We start from the raw sequence: 8,000 nt of genomic DNA, 5'->3' as shown, positions 1-8,000 counted from the left end.
AATCATTTACTGCTTGCAAACCAATGATGGTAAGATGATGTTATGGGGTAGGACTGGATAAGTCTGACTTCTTCCTACTCCATTCAAGCATGTACTAGGTATAAGCACATTGATATTGGATTATGTGTATCTGTGTTGTCATATCAACTGTTTTTACATGCTTGAAAGACTAAATCAAATCAAATCAAATCAAATTCACTGAAGTAATGCTATTTTACTGCTCAAACACAAACATTCCACACAGCTGGCTATTGTGTAAAGATACACAAAACTTTACATTAAATTTAAACTGATTTACATTAAATTTAAACTGATTAAACTCTAAGCAGTTTAATATTTGACTGACTTCAGGTGCGGCCTTCATTCCCAACGATGTTGTGACATCCGAGAGAGCAGCATAGACAGCTGCACATGCGCACACAGAGGCGCTCACACACACAGAAACACACACACACAGGTCAGTCAGCAGGACAGAGCTCTCCCTTTTTTTTAGTTGATACAACAGAGGTGGTGTGGAGCAACGTGTTGACTCAGCTGCTCAGCTACACCTCATTTCACTCCATGATACTGCAGGTCCCAGTCATGCCCTGGTGTCTGTTTTCTTCATATTCCCAGCAACTGAATATTAAGTCATATACTGGTGTGTATATGAGTCAGTAATGGCGTGCACTTAGGGTCAGTTGTGTCACGTTTGCTCTCATCTCATTCTTCTCAGCTCTGACTGGGAGAAAAGTACTGTAACCCTGTTAAAATACACAACACTGTTGTCATGTGAGGACCTGCTGCTAACTGGCAAGGCTCTACATTCTTGTATATTCAAACATGACAAGCAAGCAAATATTACAAATTACTGTGTGTAGTGTGTGTGTCTCCACTGATAGCCTATCTTGTTTAGCATGCGTTCTCATGACGACTTTATTAAAGGTTGAGATGACCGTTAATACCTTCTCATTTTCCAGTACCATTATCTGAAATGCACATGTCACTCCCACTCAGTGAATACCACAGGCTGCTTCTTTTAGGCTTAACAGCCTGAAACACCATCTTAGCCTTCATTAAAAATTTGTCACAAAGAAGAATACAAATAGAAAGCTATACCAAACTTCCACTCACCTTGTAAAGATGAGGGAATTCCTGACAATTTAACATGCAAGCTAAAATGCACATGCAAAGTGTTTCTCTGACTTATTGCTAAACATTCTAATGACTCCAGGTGCCACGTTGATATTAGTAACCCGACCACAACTCCTGCCTTACTTTTCATTGAGTTCTCAGTTGATAAGTATAAACAGTTTTCTTATTTTTAAATCAGTTTTCGCTAAATTTCAAGTCTTTACGTTTCACACTGTTAAGAACACAACAGGCCCACCCTCCCTCACTTATTACACAGCCCGCACCCTGGTGGTGTATAAATCTGTCACTACAAAGCATCTAACCATTGTCATTACTAAAATGAAACGATCCTCCTGTTCACTGGTCATTCTTTGTTAAAGAAATCATGCAGCTGGGTTTCCTCTTTTTTCTGGATTGCATTTTCTTGAACAGATTTATTGTTTTATATTTGAACTCTTCTAACACAATAATGTTTTGTATTATTAGACTTTTCTTTCAGTTACTATTATTAACAAATGTCACAGATCGATATAACTCCCTACACCTAATATTTGAGGGAAAGATGGTTTAAAACTATTACAGATAAAGATAAATTGCTGGTTGATCACACTCTATATCCAAACAGTATGCTGTGCTATACTCAGTAGTGGGGATAAGATGATGTGTTGTTGAAAAAATATTATATTTTTTTCACACCACAATTAGAAACACCAGAGATCATAATTTACTGAAAGATGGATTTAACATAACATAAAGATATTTATGAAGTTAGGGTTGCTTTGAACATTTTCATATTGTAATTGGATATGTAAAGTAATGACAACAATACTTGATAAAAAGTCAAATAAATTTTAATATGAAATAATATGAACATTTCAGGAGGAATGAAGAAGCTACAGATGTTGTTTCTGTATCACTGCTTTATCATCACCAGTTGCCATTCAGTCTTCTGTACTTTATATTACTGTCACTTACACACACACTAATGCAGCCACACACACCTTGAACTATGTCTCTTTATCTGTGTCATTCTCTGTGCCCTCTATTATTACCATTTGTTAAGAGGCAGATGCATGCCTTAGTGTCGTCAGTCTGCGATGAGTTATAAATAGTCCCAAATCACCACTGTGCCACATACACTCATATATTTCTTCACTGATGCACTGCATGCGCAGATATGTCCAGACAGGGGGTAATACAAACACATCTACACACACATTAAGGGATGAATAGAACTGTGGTGTAAAATAGTGGAAATCATTTTCTCCTGCTAAGTGGCGTAAGCATGAAGAAAAAAACCATGCCTCTCAGACCAAGGTCAGGAACTGAATAAATCCTGATAAGATAAGTAATATCTCTCCCTCCTGCCCTGCTGTAGTAAAATAAAATTGCCTGTCAACCATTAGACCAACACAGTGCAATCTCCTCCACAGAGAGAGGAGCACTGGGGGATACCTGGACAGGAACAGTGTAGAACAATGAAGTCCCTATGAGGGCTGTGTGGAAAAAAGCAATATGAGAGGAAAAGGGTGGACTGTACAACAGGAACACGCCCTCTTAGTATCAAATAGCACTAAAGAATTAACTCTGAAAACAAAGAGATTGCTAAACCTACAAAACCATGGCCATTTCATTCTGTCTTCTCTTTGTCTTATTTAAAGGTGACTTATTATTCTGTCAGGGTAGGTTTTTGTTTTTTTGGGTGTCTACTAGAAAAAATGTTTACTTGCTTTATTGTTTATAAAACGTGCTTTTTCTCATACTTTCCATTTTTGCAGCTCCAGTTTCCACCCACCCAAAAGGCTCAGTCTGCTCTGATTGGTCAGTCCCACAGCCCTGAGCAGGAACCATGGATGCATTAATCAGATTCCTGCCAATGCCATACCATCTTTCCTGGTGTTAGCATCCACTGCTAACAGGGTGTATATATATATCTACTGTACTTTATATCGCTACAATAGCTTCTTCTAAACAAAAAAAACTAAACAGCTGCACATTTGAACAGGAGTTTGGAATAAATTAGCAATACTGACAGCCAAGATTACATGTTTTCCTAAACTGTGTGTGGATTTAGTGTCAGATCAGCAATTTCTGGACCACACCTTCTGGCAGTGCGTTCAGTTCAGCAGCTTCTCTCTTATCTGCACCCTCCCATTTAATTTTCCATGCAATGACAAGTTTATCACAAAACAAAGTAGATGAAACTAGAAACAGGCCTAAATGTCTTACTAAGCTGCAGGCTTTTTATTTATTTATTTTTCTTTGCAACATCTGGCATTAGAGGCAGCGATAGCTTAATGAAGTCTCTCTCTCACTGTTTTTCTTCCCTACCTCCTGAAGCACCCCCACACCTCCACCCCCTGTGGAAAAAACATACAAATGATATCCGCTTGTGTCTAATACTGCCTTCATTCCGCCACAGCAACAACAAAAACACTTTCTTCCAGTCATTGTGGTCGCTGTCCTTACAGTCCCTTCGGCCTGTGCTCGTGAACGTGGAGCTGAGGCCTGCAGTCCATTTAGAGACTTCGATAACAGTCATATGTCAGAATGCTGGAGACGGAGATGAAAACAAAAACACTGGAACAAAGCGTGTCAGAGCAGAGTGGAATTTCTGCTTTTGTCTTATAGGGAGTAGTTTAACATATGTTCACTGAAAGTGGTGGACATTTGGTTATGTTTAACATGGGCTTTAAACATTACAACTACATATAAATGAGCCAAAATCAGAAAATGTTCAATATTATGTCCCCTTTAAAAAATGGCACCTATGATATAAAGGCTTCATTTACTTTCACTGGTGTGTCTGAGCAGTCTTGCTGGTAAATCGTAAGTGGACTTAACATTAAAACATTGAAATAAACGTGCAAACACGGATGTTTATGAAATAACATTGCCCATGTTTCCTAGACAAACTTGACATTGACATTGACATTGACAGTGACATTGACACTGACAGTGGACACATGCACACACACAAAGTTTATATCCCAAACAAAGAGGAGGAGCAGACACCACGTATTCAGGTAAAATAGAAAAGACATCCTTTGGACCAGGCAGTGACTTGGACCATTCACACACACACTCCTCTGCTTGGGAACAAATCGGGTAAGGTGAAGTAAGGTAGTGGGGATTCAGGGTTTTGGGGATAATGTCAGCTTTTATGTAAAACTCTAGGGGCGAAGTATGTGATTGTCATGTAATAATTGTATGCAGTAGGTTTTAGTGTGAGGAGATGGTGTTTTAGAGCCTCAAGGACAGCCAAAAATACATGTGGCAACACATAAAGCAAATCAAGTAGTAAACATGCTTGGGAATTAAGGTTGAGGTTTAATGCTTCTGTTTATCATGTAGAGTGTGCAACAGGACCCACAATGATTCTTGAGCTGATTTATGGTTCATACTGCATTTAGCTAGCTTTCCATTTTGTTACCTTTTTTGAAAATACTCCAGGACTGTAGTAACAATTATTTAACAAGAGAATTATGAAGTCAAGGGATGTGGAACGTGAGATGAGACATTGAAATGTACCAGTGTTGACCTTGGCCAACAACTTCCACTAAACTGGGCAAAGTTAAATGATCCAGTAAATCATTTTTACCCAAAGCAGAAAACCTACTCTGTACTGCTGTTATGTCATCCGAGAAGCAGCACTCATTTTAAAACAAGAGATCAAGGCTTGCTGGACCTGCTAACTGATAATCCAGCATCAGCAAGAACCCTCTTACAAACGTTATGTTGCTAGTATCAAGCTAATATTTGTTCTTCCTGCCAGACTTAGAAACATGTTTAAAAAAAGCATGAAGTTTGTTTTCTCTGTTGCCAGGTTCACTGTGCTGGGATTATATAACAGACAGGGGTGTTAATAGTCTGAATGTCCCAAATGTAGTAACTCAAACCTCCATAGAGGTCCAAGGGTGACAGAGGTGACGGTGCCTACTAGAGGTGTTTAAAAATATTGCTGGTGCACTTCTTTCATACTCCATGAAAAAATTCTTAATGTTTGAAATTGCATTTGTAGTATGTATATATTTGTAGTTATGAATTTAGGATGAATATGAAGAAGGAAGAAGCCAGTGTGTCTGTTATGGCTCAGCAATCAAACCGTTTCTGCACACTGGAATTTTTGACAGGTGTGTCGGCGGAACAACCAGTCAGAACAAAAAGCAAGACATTCTTGAACAGTGTCTCACTTAGGCTTTAAAACTATTAAATGACAGCGAGTAAACAATTAGATAAACAGCCTAAGCAAGACAATGTGCATGAGTTTCCTATGTTTTCTATGGTTTTTGAGCAAACAAATAAACAAACTGCTGGCTTTTAGCTAGAACTCAGTTTTTAACTCCAAATAAAACAATGACATCAGCAAAGGAAGACAACAATATCAATACTTTGCATTTCTATTTAAACATACATATGATAAAACAAACAAGCAAAAATGGTAAGAAACTAAAGTCGTTGTAAAAGTCACTGAAATCTGACTTTTCAGATGCTTCCTGAGGCATCATACTCCTTAAAGACAGTAAAAAAAATGTCAATTTCCAGGAAGAAAAATAGGTGTTATGAAAAAAATCTTACTGTAAACTGCATGTCAGTGTTTCTGTGGCATGAGTCGAGGTTGAATTAACATTGTCTGGAAGCCTGCTGGGTTTCATCCAGAGACAGAAACTGGTCCAGTGTTTACTCTCCAAACACCCAGAAAGTATCCCTGCTGACCAGGCACTGACCGCTCACATCACAAGGACATTCTTCCTGGAGAGTGACAGAAATGTGTAATGTGGTGCTTGTGTGTAAACAAGGGGAAATGTATGAATTTCCCTTGTCTCTTTCACACTGATGTTCTCTCTGTCTGACTCTTAGTTGTGTTGAAGATGGGCCGTCTCATTCTTGTGACAGTAATGGCAGGTACATAAAACTCTTTCTCACATACAGTATGTGCATACACCACTCATGTCATCGCTTTACTAAAAACAAAGCAGTATGACTTGTTGAAGCTCTAAGAATGTGGGTCTGACCTTCTAACATTATGTCACATAAGGTTTGCTTCAGACAACTGTTTACACACATGTAATGCATAACCTGTAAAGGGCATCAAAGAAGATCATAGTCTAGCACTGTACTGGCAAAAACTGACAAAATATTCCTGATAAAGTGCAGTTTGTGAGGTGACACACTGTCTAGCAGAGCACCGACTAGATGCAGACATTCTCCTTTAACTAAATTAACATTTCATGTGTCACTTTCTTGCAGTGCTCTTCACCCTTTGTGTGGAAACTGAAGCAAGTAAGGGCAAAGCTCTACTTTCACATGATCTTGTTCTGAGAGTGGCTTGTGGTCAAGAAAGCTGATGCAATCACTTCCTTTGTCTCCACAATAATCTCCTGATAAACCCATTTTCATAAACGGAAGCTTGTCTTCTATAGTGTTGGGTCAGCAAAACTCTTTCGAAACTGCCATTACAGATTCTTAAATGTGTTGGGCAGATTTACTTGTATAGTAACAAAGGGGGTTTCAGGGGTAAAAGGGAAAAATTTTCAAGCATTACTTTTATCCAGCTGTTAACTACAGTGAGTCTGCTGTCACATTATGTGGTTAAAGCTTAACTTGTCTTTCTCCTCTTCTTATTTCTTCTCTTTCTGTGTTTCATTTACAGATCCATTTGTTTATGGTGAGTACACCTTATTTCCAAATTTTTGTAACATACTGTTACGGTTTAGTCCTCCTCACCAGGAGGGTGAGGGAGAAATGAGGTTGGACTCAAGAGTGCAGACCCAGGTGCTAGGGGGAAAAAAACAGGTGGTTTATTGGTTGGGATTACAAAAAGAAACAAAGTCGAGGAACACATACAACCAGGGCTGAGCAAATATGGCTAAGGAGAACAGGATGACCAGGGGAGAACAGGCTAACGGCAAAAAACAGGAGAGTGAGGATGAGGACGGACAGGTGAAAAAACAAATGAACCAGGAGGACTGGCGAACAAAAAAGAAATCCACAGCAGAGGAACTGTCAGCGTGGATATCAAAAATTTATGTCTAGCTAACCTAATGGACAAAAAAACATACAAAGGGATCCACAGTACAGGAACTGTCAGCATGGATGTCTAAAGACGTATAACACAAAACATATTACCTATGTACACAGTGAGATCCACAGCACATGAACCGTCAGCGTGCAAGTCAAAACAACTCTGATACATATCACGATTATAGGGCTGTAACGGGGTATGCAAGTTAGGTAAGTTAATGCTAGCTATGTTAGGTAATGCTCCGGCAAAGATGGAGCGTCTGTCAGAGGTATAAATAAGGAGGAAAGGTAATCATTGGGATGCACCCTAGCTGTGCGCACCGACAAAGGAGTCGCGAATTGCTGGAATGCAACACAGCTGAGGTGCAGAGCCTGCAGGATCAAGAAAGCAGAGGAGAGAAAGGTGGAAGAGAGGCAGGTCGGGCCGAGCGGACCTGACACATATAATACACAGTCATCTCACTCGTTTGTACTGAAACATATAGGGTATGCAAGTTAGGTAAGTTAATGCTAGCTATGTTAGGTAATGCTCCGGCAAAGATGGAGCGTCTGTCAGAGGTATAAATAAGGAGGAAAGGTAATCATTGGGATGCACCCTAGCTGTGCGCACCGACAAAGGAGTCGCGAATTGCTGGAATGCAACACAGCTGAGGTGCAGAGCCTGCAGGATCAAGAAAGCAGAGGAGAGAAAGGTGGAAGAGAGGCAGGTCGGGCCGAGCGGACCTGACACATACAATACACAGTCATCTCACTCGTTTGTACTGACACATATATCTGGTTCTGCTATCCCTTCACTGGTTGCCCGTTAAATGGAGAGTAGATTTCAAGGTTTTGCTTTATGTTTTTAAAGCCTTGCACGGCCT

This window comes from Monopterus albus, unplaced genomic scaffold, assembly GCF_001952655.1.
Source record: "Monopterus albus unplaced genomic scaffold, M_albus_1.0 scaffold33.1, whole genome shotgun sequence".
NCBI classification, from domain to species: domain Eukaryota; kingdom Metazoa; phylum Chordata; class Actinopteri; order Synbranchiformes; family Synbranchidae; genus Monopterus; species Monopterus albus.
This window is presented reverse-complemented; position numbering follows the sequence as displayed.